The following is a 20244-nucleotide window of genomic DNA, read 5'->3' as shown; positions in this document are numbered from 1 at the left end:
TGGATCTAAATCTTTGCAGATGGCAACTACCTACAACTAGGCCAGAATGGTATCTGTCACCCTTTTATAGATTAAGAGAAATGCACCAGGGCAAAATACGTCAATCTGGTTACAATTCATTTGAGCTGGCAGAAAAAGCAATCCTCCTTTAGAAAGGGAATATGATGTGACATTTTAATTCTGTGACTCATTCACCAGTTATATTTGCCTTTCATGATGCTTGGAAGAGATTTAAACTAATCGGAAAGAAATCTGCATGTAAATCCAGTTAGGAAGAAAACCACAGGTGAGGGGAGGCTGGCACAAGCAGGGCTCTGCAGTTCTCAGAGACAGTTCATCGCCACGAAGAACATGCCTGCATTATTTAGCACCTCAAGCGGTCCTTAACGGGCAGGACATTTTCAGCTCCTCTTTTTCATTTGCTGATCTCCCACTACAAAGTTTCCCCAGGCAGAGTGGATTCCAGAGAGCTGGATGCTTTCCCAGGTGGTCCCATTCCTTTAAATTTTGCTGTATTATGTTATTCTATATTATGTTGTTCATGGAGTCACGATGGGTCGGACACGACTTCGCGACTAACAGCAACATATTATGTTAATCCCATGCTTCAATCCACTGGTTAGACATAATGGTATTTTTAGGGTGGTGTGAGAGCTCACATCATTGATTTCATCAGGCACAGGTTATTCTAATTTCCATGGTCTCAATTCATCATTTCTGACCCCAGCTGCAACCATTCCCATCCTTGGCACCATTCCTTGTTAGGTCGATCACTTTATCTCCTGGGAAAGGGGGGAAAAAACAGCCTTCCAGGAAAAAGAATGCAGAGAAGGTCTTTTTATCATCATACTTTCCCACAGCTCATGCCCTTTTTCTTCCTCCATGTTTCTCTTCCTGCTTTTTATCCCAAACGATCCCTTACTGAAGGTCTGTGCCTTGAAAGGAGACAATGCACTTTGCACGCAAGAAGGCTTCCAAATCAAGCACTGCTCTTTTCAGGGAGAGCAGGGAAAGATGCAGAGGAACATGCACCAAGTTTTCCTCCCTTCGCACTTTCAGGACAACAGGCCGCTTTTTTGCAAAAGGACGGCCAGTGAATGCACCCCTCACAGAATGTATCCCCATGCGTGCACAAAGCGGCTTGTACTTCCAGAAACCCTCCTTTTGAGTGCATGGGTGCCCAATCCTTTCCGAAGGGCCCAAAGGAAGTGAGCCCACCTCATTTCTGTGCCTGTCCTCTAGTTGGTGCTCCTTCCTTTCCAGACCTGGCATCATGGGGCCAGGAGTTATACCAGGTTTGCTCGACTCAGAGCTCCTCTCCCATGACCCTGCCAGAACCCTCTGCTTCTTGGCTACTCTGCGAGCCTGTCTGAGCACTTGGGGAGAGCGGCCTTGAAATAAGGGGCACTTCTCTCGTCTCGGAGTCGGAGCCCCGCATTCCCAAGACAAGGGTCTTGCTAGGGAGGAAGAGGAGGAGGAGCAGCAGCAGCAGAGGCAGAGGCAGCTTCACTCTCTTGCCCATCACACAGACAAGCGGTAGCCATGTTGTGGACAGGCATGTAGGGTTGGAAGGTAGGTCGAGGGGGAGATCCTGGGACTAGCACCAACTACATCTCCCACCATCCCTGACTGTGGGCCATGCTGACCCATGGGAATTGTTGTCCAAAAGATCTGGAGAGCATAAGATTGAGGAAGGCTGGTGCAGATGATATCACAGTAGTCTAGTCCTGGATGCAGAAAGCCTGAAAAGGGAAACCTCTGAAACAGAAGCAAGGGGACTTGTCAGCGTGGTCTAGCAGTTAGAAATGCAGGACTGGGGCTCAAGAGACCCGGGTTCTACTTCCTGCTCAGCCATGGGGATCATGGGGTGACTTTGGGCCAGTCACAGACTGCCAACCTCACCAACCTCACAGGGCTGTTGTTGTGAGGATGAGACTGAGAGGAGGAGCTTGAGTTCCTTGAAAGGAGAAAAGGTAACGTATCAATTTAATTAATAAATAAAGGGAGCACACCGCAGTTATTCAAGTTTTGAGCTTATCTATTGTGTTTGAGACATCTGTTGTGTGCACCCTATTCCTCACCCACATTTGCTGCACACAACATCTTCTTCCTCCATGGCCTCTCCCAGTCTTTTATCAGGGATTTTAATCCCCAGTCAGCCAGGTTCGTTTGTCTAACCATGAGAGACGAACAAAGCTCCTTCCAGCAAGGTCTACCAGAAAAGCTCTTTGTTGAAGCATGCACAAAGCAATACAGAACAGCCCATCCTCCCAAAAGAGATCAGCCAACCCCCTTTAACAACCCACGTCCCTCCCCACCTACAGTGATATCAGAGAAGGAAGGAGAGGTCTCCCCTCTCCCCCACCCTAAAGCCCAAGACAGTACCAGCTGCAATTTTTTGAGGACCATCAGGCAAGAGACCCCCACGGGCCACTGCGCCAGAGAATCTATCTTTTTGTGACTATTGTCACCCACTGCGATTGTTAATCTTTCCTTGCTCAACAGGTGGACTATAAGCGGACAGTGGCATCAGCTGCTCTTCCTTCTCCACACTCCAGCACGGTGTGGTCCAGAGGAACAGACAGGTGAAGAAAGAGGTCAAGAGGAGTGGCAGGTCCATGGGGATTTTTTTCAGGGAGCTCCTACTGGCGTGTTGGCCCTCGACAGGTGCCCAAGCATGCACACCCTTGGTGCCTGCCCTGGCCTTGAGATACCTTCCCAGAGACCTTGGGCTTGCAGTGTTAGTTACTCTCCTGCTGCTGCCATGATGATGGTACACTGGAGACCAAGCCCAAGATCATCCGCAGTATTGTATTCCCAGGCACTGTATGTGGGTGGGAAAGCAAGACAGTGAAGGAAGCTGACAAGGTGAAATATGGTGTTGGCGTAGAGCTTGTGAATAGCCTGGACTAACAGAAAGACAAAAAAAGTGGTCTTTTGATCAAATCAAGCCAGAACTTTCTCTAAAAGTAAAAATGACAAAACAGAGGCTGGCATACTTTGATCACATCCTGAGAAGGCAGGACTCACTTGAGAAGATAAGCATGCTGGGGAAAGTTGAAAGTAGAAGAAGAAAACTAAAACCAGATATGAGGTGGATTTAGTCCATTAAGGAAGTCACAGCCCTGAATTTAGAAGAGCTGAGGAGGACTCCCATGGATGGGACGTTTTGAAGGGCTTTCCCTCATAGGATCACCATAAGTTGGAGACGACTTGATGGCACATTATATTATATATATTATAATATATAATATTATATATAAAAGGTAACGGTTTCCCCTTGACGTTACGGCCAGTCATGCCTGACTCTAGGGGGCGGTGCTCATCTCCGTTTCCTAGCCAAGGGAGCCAGCATTTGTCCACAGACAGTCTCCATGGTCATGTGGCCAGCATGACAACACTGTTACCTGCCCACTGAAGTGGTACCTTTTTATCTACTTGCATTTGCATGCTTTCGAACGGCAAGGTTGGCAGGAGCTGGGACGGAGCTACGGGAACTCACTCCGTTGTACAGATTTGAACCAGCAACCTTTCGACCGACCAGCCCAGCAGCACAGCGGTTTAAACCACTGCACCACCTGCAGTCCCAATATTATATATATAATGACATTATAATGATGCTATATTATTTTCAGTGCCAGGCAAAAACCTTTTTATTTGCCCAATATTTTAATATTTTAACTTGGTTTTAACATCATATGCTCAGCTAAGCTTTGTTATGCTTAGTGTTGTATTTTGTTATAACTATTTATTGTTTGAATATTTATGGTTTGTAAGCCATCCTGAGACATTTTGTAAAGGACGGGGTATAAATTTTGTAATTAAAATTAATTAAATTTAATTTAAATTAATGGCACATAACAAAAAATTACGCTAGATTGGTTTTCTGTATGTTGTTTTTATTATGTGAGCTGCTTGAAGTACAATTTGTGAAGAAAAGCAAGAGCTAAGTTGTAAAATAAAATCATGCCAAGTGCTACATTGCAAGAGTCAGTATGTTCTGAAACAATGTCTGAAACAATACGAGCCACTAGATGGCCGCCTCACCTCGCCGTCTAGAGAGAAGAGCCTTGCTCTAAAAGTTCAATTAGACATCCGCCTGATCCCTTTTCCAACGAGTTCTAATTATGTTTTAATTATGCTGCAGGGCAGTTCGCACAGCTACACTAAAAGAGCTTTCTCTGGTCACGTAATTGCTAGCATACCAAGAATCTGCCTGGGACATTTTGTCTAATCTGGCGGTTCATTTCTATGTGGGATCTCCTGCAGATTTTCCAGAAAATTATGGGTTAGTTTTCCTGCCTCTGTTTCATCACAACGGCCTTCACCTAATCATTCGGTGACATGGAACAACTGACACAGATGTGCAATATTACGCAGAACCGGATTTCTTCTTACAGAGCTGAGTTATAGCTTGGTGGTAAAGCACACGGTTTAAATACAAGGAATGACATGCGTGATTGCTGATGTGCCTCCAGTTATTCTTCTTTGCATAGTTTGCTTTCCAAGTGGCATCAGTTCTCAAAGCTGAAAACAATGTCCAAAAGGCAGCTGAAAGCAGCTTAGCATGCACTTGCTGGGGGATGCTGGGAGTTGTTGCAGCTGACTCAGGTTCCTCTGGAGCCCAGAGTAGGGGTGTCTGATCAGCTCCCCGTCCTCTCCACTGAACTTCAGTGCATGAGCCCTGTTTGTCCAGCAGAGACTGTCCAGCGAGAGCAGGCCAAACTCAGCTCATGAACAGGGCTGCCAAAGCACTTCCTCCCTGCAGTGTTCCCAGGCTAGCACCAGGAGGGATGAAAGGAAAAGAGGCAGAGGGAGGGAGGATGCAAAAAGATTCCATCTAGCCTGAAGCGGCTGGTCCTGCCTCACCTTGGAAGCTAAGCAGGGTTGGGCTGGGTTGAAATCTGGATGGGTGACAAGTTCTGCACGGAGCAAGCAGCTGGACATGGTGCTCTGTATGATTCCATGATTGTCTGTTGAGGTCATCAAGATTGTCTGGCCATTAGGTGGGAACCTACGCAGTGGAAAGCACCTTCCTACATTCACAAATACAACAGCAGTCAAGGGAATAAAATGTATCTCTAATCATTTCTCATTTGCCACTGCAGCCAATGTTCAAATTAACCCTATTTCTACTGACCCTAGCAAACTTCACCCTATCATGTGATCAAAACAAAACAAAGTCTTGGAAGAATCATAGGATTTAAACATATACATGGCATCCTCAGAGCAAGCATTTCAATGTCATTTCAAGGATGCAGAAGGACCATCCTATCAGGCAGATTTCCATGTCTTGGACCACACGATCCAGTTCTAGGTGGATTCAGTTAAAAATGCATGCAACTCAGGCTGAAAAACGAAATACACTTATCAGGAAGCCAAACCGAATGCAGACTTGTTTCCAAATAAATGTGCATAGGCTGGAACTGGTAGGCCCTGTGACCAAACAGAGTAAAGCTACCTATGCCATGTGATTATGTTTGCTGATTACGTATGAGGTTTTTGGGCTTTGGCACTTCTTCCTATAGCATGACCAAATTCACACACTGATTTTGGAGATAGACATCTACACACAGTGGTCTTGCCACCTCATTTTCACATGTGTGCCTGTTCCCATGAACGCTGCTGTCGAGTCAGGTGGAAAGTTGTGTGTTAGTGTTCCTTCTCATGTGGTAATGCTGAGTTTTCACATAAAAATGCTGCCATTTCTCACACATTTTGATTTTTCCCGTGTGAAAATGAAGCCAAGAAATCTAAGCGTGTTTCCGCTTCAGAAATAAAACTGTGATCAGCTCGGATAAATAAGAGCAGAGAATTCTTCGACTGGGCCTGCAGTATCTCTGTCTACTTGATTCTTCCGATTTAAACCTGGTTACATGTGTGATTGCTGACCTCTCTGAGTTGAGAAGAGTTGGTACAATTCTACACATGTTTGGCAGAAAAAACACTCTACAATTCTCAAGAAATGCTGGGGAGTTTAGGATTTTTTTTCCCGAAACATGCATAAAATTGTGCCTTTAATATTTGTGAAATGCCCATCAATTTTCAGGGAACTAGATCTAACAACAGCCCTTGGTGCATGATGCATTAGCTATGGAGAAGCATTGTGGCCAGGTGTCCTGCTTTACTGAAGACAATCCTCTATTGTAGATTGCTAGCAAAGGACAGTCCCAAAATGTCTCCCAGCAGATGGTCTGTCACATTCAAGTCTAGTTTAAACCTCAACAAATCATAAGAAGCAAGAGCAGAACAACATTTTCAATGTTGCCCACAAAGAGGAACACATCAGGTTCAGTCTTTCCCAGTATGCCAAGCTGTGTTGCAAATTGATTGAAACTGTTGCTATTATTTCTAGATGATGCTCCTGCCATATGCTTTTGCACGTGCAACATGTGTGCTAATGAGTGTCTTCGCTGGTCCTCTTACTTGGTGATAGAATTCCTCTTCTCTGGCAATGTGTAACTAGAGGAGGCTTGATGTGCCTGGAAAAGGACAACATTTCACAATTCACCATCATAACTCAGTCTGTTTTTTTCTTGTTGTTGTTGCTAAAACATTTGTTGGAACTGAAACTACTACTGCTGTCCAATCACGCTTATCCACAACTTTGGGTGTTCTGCTATATGCAATACCAGTGCAGGATCTGGAATGCAATGATGGGTTTTATTTCTGGAAAGGAAACTCTGCTTGCTTGCTTGCTTGCTTGCTTGCTTGCTTGCTTGCTTGCTTGCTTGCTTGCTTTTTAGCTTACTATCCCTTTTAAGTTACTATCCCTTGTGATTGCCAAGAAGATATTAGAAATGAGCTGGCAGAAATCTGTGAGAACTGAACAACTAGTAGGCAGGAGTCCCATTTCTGTTCCCACTGACTCCTTTTCTATGTTCTTCTATTGGCTGGCACTCTCTGTTTGTCCGTCTCTGTGGCCTTCTCTTCCTCCACACCCACCCTGCTCATCCCAGAACTTGACCCCTAACAATTATTTAGAAGCAGACATTTGGGACCAACAGAAATTCTGCATTAATTGACACAAGCATTCTATTTTATTTCCATGGCACAATTGCCACAGGCTACAATATTTGAGCTCAGGGGAGGAGGTCGGTACATTTCAAATCACGGAGGCCTTGTGCCAGAGGTTTTCATCTTAATAGCTGCAAAAGCAGAGAAGCTATACAAGGGTTGGCACTGCACTTCACACATCCTACACCCACTGGTTTTATATTGGACAGGAGCCAGCACCTGCCTTCTACCTGAGGGACATTTACAAGAAGAACAGGTCATGAAGGGAAACCACCACAGACTCTGAATTAATATTAACATGGTCATCATCACATTACACGCACACTGCCCCATTCTTCCTTTTGCAAAGAGCCCGGAGTGACTTACAAGAGTCTCCTCCTCTCCATTTCATCCTCACAACAGCAGCCCTGTGAGGTAAGTTGGCTAGGAGGCGGTGCCTGGCCCATAGTTTCTCACTGAGTCTCATGTCTAGAACCCGGATCTCCGGAGCTCCAGCTCTTCGGCCATCTCGCCAAACTGGTTTTACTGCAGTCTGTGTCCCAGTTACAGAATCTTTCGCCACAGTCACCCCATTCCCTTATTGAACACCCTCGGTTTAGATATTGTTCAGCTGATTGGTAGCAAAACACTTCTAAACGGAAACCTGTCAGATTGTGTCCTTTGTCAGGATTTCTTTCCTAAACTCCTGTCATAAAAACTCCTAAATCACTTTCTGAAACAAGGGAGGCATTACAAAGGCAAAAAGTAATGACGTTATGATTTTGTTAGGTGGGTTCTAGACAGAAAACTCAGAGGAAGAGTGGTTAATAAGCAAACAGCATCCATCTTGCATCTGCAAGGCTCCCACGTGCTTTGTTGCTTACTCAGTTCAGAGCTGGCTCAATTGACATTTATATGGCTCCGTTCTCCCCTTGTTGTGGCATGAACGCTCAACCGTAACTGTGAGTTTCATAATGAGACTGTACCTCAACCCCACCCTGTGCTCTGGTGAAAATTGTGGTTAAACTACACCCCAGACCAGACACACCAGCCAGAACCAGCTTTGCCTGACAGCAAATGCAGATAAATAAAATACATCACTCCAATGTCATGTGCAACTCAAACAATATAGATCCATATACATTTTCAGGTGGTCCAGGGAGGGCCACCTAGATTGGAGGCCATCTCTGTCCCATTGCAATCAAGACAGAGCTTTTGATTGTATCTTCAGTTTTTCAAGGGTAGGGAAGGAAGAGGATTTTGTTGCTGGTTGGTTCCAATAACATTTTACCAACATTCATAGATTTCTTCATATTCAAGGAGTAAAGATGGAGATTTTTAAAAACAGAACGTGGGAGAAATAGACCCAGGGCTTCCTCCTCCAGACCCAGGGCTTTGAATGCTGGCTCATGAAAATTTAGGTTTGAATCCCTGTGTGTTCAGCCATGTTTTTGTCCCCTGCTCATCTTTGACAGTCATATGGATAACAAATTCAGCATGGTCCTCTCTGTAATGGGAATCACTGTGCCTATTGAACTGGGCTGGCACAGGTGCACAGAAACACTTTCGTTTCAAGTTTTGGTAAGAATGTGCCAACATTTAATGTCACCATATTTAGGACTGAAAGCATTTGAGATCGAATGTGATTAAAAGTAAAACCAAGAGATTTGGCTATTCCTACTCAAGTGCAATGGTGAGGAGCTGTAAAGAGGTATTTGCAGTAACTGATTCACCCTCCCCTGAAATTTCTGGAATTGCTTCTTTCTGGATTCAATTCCTTATAGCACAAGCTTGAGGGCCTCTTTGTGGCATGAGCCTTTTTCATTCTGGAAGCCATTTGAGCAAGAAACATGGTGAAGTTTTCTTTTAAAGATAAATATTGCCAGGTCTGCTCAAGGCGGTTTATTTATCTCACAAAGCTGGAAACAGGACTGAGCTTCTTTGGCATCTGTACATCTCCATAAGTCAATGATATGCACTGTTCCTTTAGACTACCTAAAAGCAAGTTAATGTGTTCCACCCAGAACCTACAGAGAACAACATGAGACTCAGAACTCGCTAAAGATCATAGTCTCTTCACCTTGGCCCTGGGAATGATAAAAGTAATGCTCTTCCATTGCACTGAATTACAAATCGCCATGTTCTCCAGTAATGGGAAGAGAGGCAATATGAGTGATGGGAGCCTCTCTTTTCCTTCCATATTCACTCCCGCCGGTGTGAAGACGGGCATTCCGCACATGCAGGAGATGTCCCCAACAGTTCCTTCAGCTGAGACCCTGAAGTGCGGAAGAGAGCCTCACTCACTCATGCTTCCTCTCCAGACTTCTAGATAGTATCGGAAGGGGTCCTTCTCGAAGACCGAGCTCATTCAACATGATAACTGCACCCAAGGTTGAGTATGGTTGAGTGTGGATTGTCACACATGGTTCATCTGGTGCCAGCCTTGGCCATTCCACCTTGGGTGACCTGCTAGGCAACCAGCCCAGTCTGGCCTCCTGGCACCATCGCTGGTGCTGCTCTGGCGCTCTCAAACGCTCTCACCACATTGAGAAGTGCATCCAAGAGGGGCTTCCCCAAGCGGAGATCTGTGACTCAGAGTTTTGCAATCCTAATGTGGCAATATGTAGCCAGAAGGGGATAGACCAGGACTCCCTTTCTGAGCAACACACACAGACAGAAGGACTTCTTTGTACACACCCTGAAAAAAACAAACCGGGGGAGAATTGCATGGGATATTTGCAGTTCAGGGAACCTTTCTGCTCCCTTTCCAAGCATCCTTTGGAGCTTGGATTAGACCTTGGTGGTCTTTGAGTGCTGGCATTTTTTGTTTCTCTCTTTATTTTGTTGTCCTGTTTTTGTTTTTCAGATTATTACAAAAGGGGAACTAAAACAAGCAAGAGTGCTTTAAATAGTGTGTGTGGGTGGGTGGATGGATAGCGCAAGAGTGCAGAACTAGTTTTGATGTGAGGTGGCTGTAGCCATCGCTTGCCCCTTCATCCGAGCACCAGGTGTGTCTTCCACCCAAACTTATGCTTGGACCAGGCTTTTCTGGGCACAGGGAAGCCCACGCACAGCAAAGCTAAGCTGATCTGGCCCCATTGCTCCTCCAGTAGCAAGTAACAGGGGTCTCATCCTGCCCACAGCCAGCCTCCTCCCCACAACAGAGGGGAGTGAGTTCTTTAATGGACCGCATGCTTGAACCACCCAATGGCCAGTGCTGTCTGGCAGTTCACAAAAATAAAAAGCCTAAAATGCAACATGGCAAAATTCAATCCTAAGACATCATACATTATAAAACAGAATATAAAAGCAGAGGCACGTCCCTTAGAAAGCAGCGCAGCCTGGCCCTTTGGTGCAAGGGATCATTCACTAAGCCTTTTCCCGTCTGTTCCATGTAAAAGTTGGAAAGCATTAACTAACGGGCAGTCTTTTGTAGCATTCTTTGAACTTCTCAAACAAGCCTCAGTCCCCACAAGTTTCTGAGCTTTTGTTACGGAGAGGGGGAGAAAGAAATCTGCTTTGGTAAATGCTTCTGCTCGCATGAAAAACTTCGCCATGCAAGAGACACACCAGCCGAGTCGGCCCTCCCACCTCCCAGTGGTACAAGGGCACAATTGTAATCAGTGAATTCCACTGGGTTGCCGCGAAGACGGCAAAACAAATACTTCAAAGGGACCTGCTCTCCCGATTCAGAGATCAGAATTCCAAAAGGTTCTTCTGCCAGGGCGAGAGAATAGACCTGAATGGCCCTTGGTGAGGAGGGGTCAGGGCTGGAGAGAAGGGAAGAGCGACGACGCACATGAAGCAAAGGGGCAAGTAAAATGCTTCACTGTTGGACACATTCACGAGAGAGAGAGTTATGGATGGTCTGTGGCTTTACTCCAACTTCTAGATTGCTGCATTCAGTTACTCCACCACCGTGTATTTGCCACTGAACAAAAAGCTGGGGAGAGGTTTGTTCTTGTGGCCTAAAGTATACTAGAGAAGGAATAATACTCCTAACGATTAGAGATGGCAGTTCAAAATATATCTCAGCAGCTACTCTTATGTGAATGGCAAGTTGTGTTCGCATGCGTACACTTACACACATCTGTGGACTACATCCCACAAGGGCAGGCCAACTGGAAAGATGCTGCAAAGAGAAACGGGACTCAGAGAGGGACAGCTCTGGCAAGGGGCAGTAAGCACTCTAGCTAGGCTCCTCCAGGACAGTAAAAATAAGCAGTTGCCTCCAAAAGGAGTTCTAGTTAGGTAGACCCATTGAAATGAATGTAACATGTTAGCCTAATGCTAGATGCAAAGCATAGACAAAACGGTAAATTAGAGTCAGTTATGGTATATGTAATACTAGGACACACATGTTAAATGATAAATATATAACAATAAATCAATAAATCTCCAGGCGAACACTTTTAGACCCAGCCTGATGGCAAAACCTATAATACAAATAAATAAAATGTATTTTGAAGATAGGTAAAGAATGCAGATAATCTTGCTTCTGGTCGTGTCTGTTTCACAGAGGCAAAAATTCTGACATGCAATCATGTTTTCCATCACTCTTGCCATTACACACTGCACATCTCTCTCTCTCTCTCTCTCTCTCTCTCTCTCTCTCTCTCTCTCTCTCTCTCTCTCTCTCACACACACACACACACACACACACACACCCCTACCTTGGCACCTTGTTAGCAATTCAAACAGATTGCCTGAAATTTCTTGAACCTAGTGGAAAAAGCCTCCACCCTTATAAGTTTAGTAACAAGCTAAATCTAGTTGTCTTTTGTGAATTATTTCATTTTCCACGAGACATGAGAGTTCATATCATCCCACACTGATGGAAGTTATTTATCTTCTCTGGACTTGGGCAACACCAAATCTTTTGCATAATTATTTTCCCCAGTGCGGGAGTGTTGGCACAAGAAAAAGGTATGAATACCTGATTAGATGATATGGCTACAGAATACAAAATAGCAAGACTTTCCATCAAAAACCTGCATGCATGACATACTGTAAAAAAGAACAACTATGTGCAGTCGATCAGAGTTTAAAGAGATAGAAGATGAGGCATTTGGTCAATTTATCAGAAGTGGGAATGGATTTATTATTCAAGAATTACCCTCAATCAAGATAATTCATGTCAGGTTATACAATTTAAATATATGATAATGGGAATCATTTCCATGTATGTAAATTAAGTATTAACATTATAACAGGTGGGAAAAATCCCCAGAGATATAACAGAAGGCACTAGAATCTCATTTCAAGTGTTTCGTACAAAATGTCGGTAATGGGTTTTATGAAACTGAGAACAATTGAAGATTTAACCATACTGGACAATCGCTACTGAACTTTGAAGAAATTGAGAAAGAATTGTCCAAAAGCTTAAACAATGTTGGTATTCTACAAAATCAAGAAATGTTGAATAACCAGCTGAATAAGTAAAATAGTTATAATACAATGAGTCGCCGCTCATATGGGATGTGAAAAGCAATATTGAGAACTTACATCAGTATCAGAGTTTCAAGGGGAAGTGCATGATGTAATAATTGAATTAGGGTCCAATCCTAATTTTTTGGAGTCTCAAGCCTGAGACCTTGGAGCTGGGATTCTGCAGGTCAAGGCCTAGCATGGAAAAACCTTGCTGGCTGCCCCTGCTATGGGGTCACAACCAGGTCTTGCTGGGGGAAAGAGGTCATGCCAGGAGTGGAGGGAAGAAAGCTGGGGCTGCAGACTTATGCCAATTCTCATTGGTGTTCTGGCCTCTTTTCCTCCCTGGTGCTTTATCGAGAAAGCTGAAAACTGCCCACCAGATTAAATACCCAGCATGCTGCGGCTGAGATCACCACCACACCTCACTCCAGGTATGACATGCCCATGAGCCTCTGAGTTTGGAGGTTTACATGCATCGAGGTTTTGGGAGCCATGGGATTCTTCCTATGTGAACAAGAAATATTGAATAATTGAATGAAGAAGTAAAATCTCCTATAAAGTGATGAGGGGTCACTAATATAGGAAATTAAATCAGATTCTTGTAAATGAGACTGAGAACTTGTTGACTTAAGTAGGTGAAATCATGTCAGCATCAGAGAGTCAAAAGTACAGTGAAATCATTTAATTATTTTGAGGAATCCTCTACACTGAGCCTAGGTTCATATGTAGATATGTTGTTTGTTGAAACTTGCTTGATACATTCTGTTTCCTTCTAAGTACTTGTGCTTATTCACAAGGTTCCACACGGCATTCTTGTTGGTCTCTTAATGCATCAAATTTTGTACTAGTAAAAAAAGGAGGAAATGTTACTCAGAAATGGGAGTATTTACTTAGTCGCTTGTCACCGAGCTTAGACGGTGATGGTATTTCTTTTTTGTAGGAGCTGCAGTACAACACAATCACCAACAAAATCAGTCAGCTAGGGGTTTGTTTTGATGGTTATTTGAAGTGGCTAGAAGTAAGGATATAAGTTACAGAGCTGACCATCTTATTTAAAAGGAACAGGACAACTAAGGTTTTCATGAAAGAGAGCCAGATATTTCATTGAACCAGAAAATACATCAGAAAAATTAGAAGAACTCTCTTTTAAAAACAAATTGGTTTCTTGCATCAGTATGTTGCCATCAAAAGAAGGGCAGTTGCACAATTATTTTCTTTAAAAAGAAAAAAAAAACTCTTCTTTGTTACAGAAGCAGACCCCAAAGGGGGCATATTTGCATGAAGAGGACTTTTGTGGATTTTCCTCTGGCAATTCTGCTCAACCAGCACTCCCAAATTCCGGCCAGGTTGTATTTTTAGAAATCATCATGGAGATGCTTGATAACATTGAGTTGGGCTCTTGGATTATTTCAGGGGACTTAATTTGTGTGGCAAATGCACAGACCAATGGAGTCAAGCCTTCATATTTTTGCCAAGCCTTGAATCAAGACCCTCAATTATAGAATTTCTTTTCATGCTGAAACATGATTCACATGCAGAGGAAAACAGTGCCCACAATGGAGAGCTCGTGCGTTTCTTCCCAGACATTATCAGCCTTCCCCATGTTCATCCTGGTTGGCAGTGGTTGGAGTTGCAGTCCAACACTTTTGGAGGAAAAAACTAGAACAGAACTGACTGTAACTTCTTTATTCATGGCAGATTTTTTGCCTGATTCATATCTACCTTTTCTTAAAAGTGAAACTGTCTTTTCAGTGCCATATTACATTGAAAAAATTATTTTATTTTATTTAAAACTTTTGTATGCCGTCCCTTATGCCTTGGCATCTCAGGATGGCTAACAATCCATAAAATTGAAACACAATAAAATCACAAGTATAAATAACATAATTCAGTAAAAATGTACATAAAGGACAAAATGAAAGCAACTGTTCAACACAATTAAAATATTAATTTTTTAGCAGGTGGAACTTTCCAACTGTGGGTAAAGGGAAGTTTTATCTGTTCCATTTTGTTCAGAAGAAAAGAACCCTCAGTTTACTTTTATTTGAGATGCAGAACAGAAGTAAATATAAACTGGGAAACACCATTTCTTCTTTTCCTTCAACCATTGACCTGTTCTGAACAAATAGCTGGTTTTTGGCTTCAAATGACTATTCTCACAGTCTTGCCCTGACATTACCTTGCTCCATGCAGAGAAAGTGCCACTTTAGCAACACATGAATGCTTCTCAGATAATGAAACTGACTGCCAAAGGCAGGAGTAAGTAGTCAAAACACAAAAGCCACCTAATCGGAGTCGGCCTAACTCTGGCAACTAGGAGTAAGTCTGGCAATTAACTCTGAAGTAGAATAGACATCTTAAGAACCTGCTCTTTTGGGCATGTCCTCACAAGAAGAATGTAGCTTTAGAACATACCTGAATGAATTAAAAAAGAACAACCATTCCTTTTAAGTAACTTGAGCACATCCACTGTTGCCTTTAGAAGAAAGCCAGTTAAATGAAAGGCAGTAGATCACTTATTTGATCATCATCAGCTGTTTCCTTTGCAATGCTTCCCCGATGAGTCATCCCTGAGTGTGAGTGAATAGAACCTGGGAGATGGGGAGTTAACACTTTCCATTTCACTACTTTCCCAGTCCTGCAGCAGGCAGAGATTGCTACTTTAGTTCTGCCCTCACCTGCAGCTATTTTAAAGGGGAATGGGGATCACCAGAGAAACCAGTCATGGATCTCATCTGGTTGGACCCTAAGGAAAGCCCTTTTCTTAGAGTCAATCTGTGCAAGGAGCGAGATCGGCACGGTAGGATCTGTCCCCAGCTACACATGTTCTGTCTGTGCAATCTGGAACTGCGAGATCTTTGCAGGGAACACGAAAGATGGCTGATCCGCAAGAGTAGATTAGGCACAAATCAGTCCCAGGTGGGACCTGCCTCCATGAACACTCCCTCCACAAGCTTTCAGTCTACACCAGGTCAGTGCAAGCTGTGGCCTTCCAGAAGCTGTTGAACAAACACTCCCATCATCCATGGCCCTTAGCCAGGTTGAGTGAGGGCAAAAAGGGATGGAGTCCTACCACTTCTGGAGGGCCAGCAACAGATGTATGGTTAAGCATATATCCATGACACCTTCAGATCCTGGAGATCTTACCCAGTTTCCCTTTTTGATCTTGAACAGGTATAACCTACATCTCCTCAATACGAGCTAGAAACTTGGAAAAATGCAAAAAGTCAAGATTCTGAGCAAGTGAGATTTCCTGATAAAAATTAGCATCAAACCTGTGACAGGTCTTGCTCCATCAATGCTTTCCCTGCACTGCAACTTTGCTATTCCTTTCTCTGGAACTCACATAGGGCCATTGGTAGCCAGGGTCCAAGGGATACGGTTCCCACATCTATTTCCCAGGACCCTGATCCATGAGAATATGTGACCCTCAATGCTAACAAATTGATGGTGTTTTTGGTTGGGAGGTTAAGGCAGGGAACCACGCATTGTTGCTGGAAAAATCCATTTCTTCTGCAGCTATTGTGAGGTTTGCAACTAAGCTCTGAGAAAGACGTGAACGGGTGGCAAATGTTATCAGTGTCTTGCTAATTAGAAAGTGCTGGTGCTGCATCTGCAGGGACCTTGATTCCACTACAACCCTGATTATTAAAGGATGAAATGGAGTGGGAAGAGATAGAAATGCCAGCTACATGCTTCTCCACTGAAACCTAAAGCCACACACATTGCTAAGCCCAGGTTCTAAAATGAACTGCCTCCATCTCTGGGATCATGGACTGGAGATGACAGGAAAGAGGACACTGATCAGAAACTGGGATAGCCTGTTTACCGCAGGTAACCAGGCAACCAAACCCATGCTTAAAAACAATTAACTGCTGAAGTTGGGGTGGGGAAAGTATTCCAAGGAAGCAGGTGGCAGCAAAAGCCACGTGTGCCAAAAAAGTTCACGGGGATTCCTGTACAAGTCACAGTAACCAGGAGAGATTTGGGTGTCCCTTACCCAGTACAAAGAGAAAGAACAGAGACCAGACTTTTGCAGAATTTTCTTATTCACAGTCAAGCGGCATTTTAACTGTTAACATTATTGGATTTATCTGGCCAGGGCGGCTTATTTTATACTGTATTGTTGTATTTTAATTTAATATTTATATTTTTAATTTATATTATAATTATTTTAACTTAATGATGTGAGCCGCCCCGAGGCTTCGGCGAATGGGGCGGCATAAAAATGTTTTAATAAATAAATAAATAAATAAATAAAAACTTCTCTTTTCTCCTGCTAGTTGTCCCAAATCATAGGTCATCCACGCAGAAGGTACAGGGCATCTCAGAAGCCTGCAGGAAAGGAGGGGTTTGTGGCTGTTTGCAGCCTGTGGCTGAGTCCATTGCCAGCATTCATTGCTGGCTCTCTTTATCACGGTTTTCAGCTGTTCCAGCAACCTCCCACAAAAGACCATGCTGTAAAGGGAAGTGGGCTCAGATACAGATGTGGTTTCCAGGCATGCACAGGGATGTCCAATGATTCATGTTTGGTGGGATATTTCAGTTCCCATGTCATGCACATCCCACCCTTTCTCCTGGTCTGAAGAGCAGAAACCTCAAAGCTACATGCTAAGCCTTGGACAAACCGGAGCTACTGTGGTGTTGGAAGGGTTGCAGGCAGCTTAGATGTTCAGAAAAAGAAAACAGAGGATAGGGGCTTAGCGGCCTCTGCTGGATCAGATCAAGAATGCATGTAGCCTAGCATCCCTGTCTCCGACAGTGGACAGCTAATTGCCTGAGCGTACACAAGCAGAGTATGGTGTAATAGCCATGTCCTGTTTGCCCTGGGCATTGGAAGGCTCACAGTTTCTAAAAGGAGACGGATAGTTTGGCTCAAAATGAAACAGATATGAGACAGGAAGATTCACATGCTATGCAAGCGGAGGTGTGAGGAAAACCCATTCGCCGCTGAAAACAAACCCAGAGGGAGATAAACTGGGGCAAAACTGTGTAGGAAATATTCCATACTGAAACAGGAGAAGACAATATTGTGAGAAGTTCCTCATTACTGACGTACATGTGGAACTAATGGCCTTTGCAAAAGGCATGACACAGGGAAACCCCATCAGAGAAAAATTCAAGAGGGACTTTTCAGAGACTGCTCCTCTTTTATTTTCCACAGTGTCACGAGAGAGATATGGAGGGTTCTTTGGCAGCCAGCAAGAACAGACACACTTATTATGAAAGAAACCTGTTTGTTTTAGGATAAAAACACAATGGAAACCCAGCGCCTCTAGTTGCACTCAACCATCTTAACAACAACTGGTGTTCTTCCCATACAGTTCCTGGGAAGCAGATGTGTCCCCCACACAGCTCACCACACTAATGTTTACACAGACTTTACCACACAGAGAAATTAAGTTATAGAAAATGAAACAGGAAAGAAAATGGCTACGGAATCGCAGACAAAAGCAGCTCTGTTGTTCCATGCTTCATAAAATTATCCCAAATTTCTCTTATTGTCAAGTCTAATGCAGGAGTAAAGGAGATCCCCAGGTGTTCTGGTCTTCAGCTTCCAGCATTTCTCAGCACTGGCCATGCTGGTAGGGACTTCTGGAAGTTCAAGTTTCAAACATGCAAAGATGTACCTTCCTCCCAGCCCTGCTCTAAAGAACTTACCTTGTCTTGGTTTTCCACCTTGGTTGTACAAAGAGTCCTTCACTCAGCCAGTAAGTGATTTGGCAGCATAGCTCAAACTGGAACATTGAAAATGGCTTTGCACAGCACTGATAAATTAGCAATATTGGCACCAGGTGAGCCTGACAGGGAAGTAAAGTTCACAAAAGTGTTCCCACCACTGAGGTCTTTTCTCTGCTTACCACCTACCTTGCCTCAGAGAGCAGCAGCACGAAGAACATTTCTGAATATTTTGTTTCTTTTAAAAATGATTAAGTGTCCCTCATTCACAAGGGATCCCAGAAAAAAGTATGAAAATTATAGAAAGTCAAATAAAATGTAATTGCTAAAATTGCAAGGAAAGCTAAGAAGACCCACCTGTTTTTGCTGGCCTTCGCATGAATCTGGGCTGTTGGTTTTTCTTGATAAGCTTTTAAATTTTAATAGGCAATCTCTTTTACAGTTTTGATTGCATGGGCTTTTTATTGCATGGATTTAAACCGTGCTGTATGGGTTTTATCTTGTACACCACCTTGAGAGTGTTCCATCCTTAATGGGGGTCTAGAAATAATTTTTGATGGATGATAGAGCAAACATCTACATTGTAGGCTGGGTAATTGTGCCATTTCCCTGCCTCTGTGACCAAGCATGTCTATTCTTGACAGTGGCCCTGCTTTTCTATTTCACTCGGCCTTTGTATGAAATATTAAATCCGCTCTTCTAAAAAGAGAAGATTCTCTCTGTCCTTGATCTGTCTGTCACTGTTCTAAAGCCCTTTTCACTGTGGGTCCACCTTGGGGGCCTTTTGCCAGGGAAAGGTGACTCTAATAATTTAAAAATGAATAGCATTTATTTATAATGTAGTGACCAGGTTACAAAATGGAAGTTGTCATTGCCGGTATCCTAAACTGGATTCTAGCTGCTTATATGTTTTGAGGTGTAGATCACATATGTTTTGTGAATCATTTTTTCTTCACACCAGTGAAAAACAGGAAAGTATTTCGCCCCATAGACATATACACACTCCAAAAAACACCACAGAAGCAGGACAGAAATCTAAGAAATGAAATAATAATTCATGACAAACACGAATATTCTGCAGATACTGACCTGATGCTCCCCACTTTTGGGCTTAGCTAAGGTCATCAGCCAAAAGAAAAGGAAGTGATCCCACATGAAGTCATTCCTTCCATGCAGGCAGGCAGATGGAAAGAAACCCCAGTCTGTTTCCAGTTTTTGTCTTCAGGGCATTTTTGGAATTTCCTTCAGGAAGTGAAAGGCTGTGACCTATGAAACCTCTTTCAGTCATGCATCCCTGTTTCCCACCATAAACCAGACAGAGAAATGACACAGAACTTAAGAAGGTGAGGGTTATCTTTGTAATCCAACTGCATCCTGTATGTTTCAGTAACATTTCAAGGCATCGCACCTAGAAAGAATGAGGGGAGAATAGGGAAAGGAAGAGCCAATGTATTGGGAAGCATGGCCTGGAATTATGGAAATTGACGTTCTGAGTCTCTGACTCGTACATCGGCAGCAGATGCATTTTTGATGGTTTAGTATCTGCTGAAAATTTGTGTTGGATTGCAACCATCTTGGTACTGATACTGTGGGAGCTTCAAAAAAGCATGTAGTGAAAGAACAGGAAGTGTGGTAAAATTTTCAATTGGCTTTAAGAAATTGTTAAATTGCCCAATTAATCAGAACTACAGAATACATTGGCATGAGTGTTAAATTTGCAAACAAAACAACCATCTGAATAAAATAGGGCAGGGTAGAATGAATGACACATCTTCAAATTGTGTAATGTCTGATGCTGTATGTACCTACACAGAAGTAAACCCTACTGAGTTTAATAGGTTTACTCTCAAGAAAATTGGCATGGGATCACAGTCAATTTTTATAGTAAGCAGAAAAAGGAAGCTGAACGAGGCATCCTTTGCATGAAAACACTGTGTGAAAAAATCATCATTAAGCCTTCTGAATTTATGGATAGGACATTTCCTGGAAAATCAGCATGGCACCACAAGTTATCGCCTTATGTGCCAGTACTGTTCTGCTGGCAATCTTCATTTTAGGCCAAGCTTCCCCATCTCCCTCCCCAAAAAAATTTGGGCTGGGAAAATTCAGTTGAGGTTGACAGAATCCCACAATACTTTC

This window comes from Varanus komodoensis, unplaced genomic scaffold, assembly GCF_004798865.1.
Source record: "Varanus komodoensis strain SLA01 unplaced genomic scaffold, ASM479886v1 scaffold24, whole genome shotgun sequence".
Lineage (NCBI taxonomy): Eukaryota > Metazoa > Chordata > Lepidosauria > Squamata > Varanidae > Varanus > Varanus komodoensis.
Note: the sequence above shows the minus strand (reverse complement) of the source record.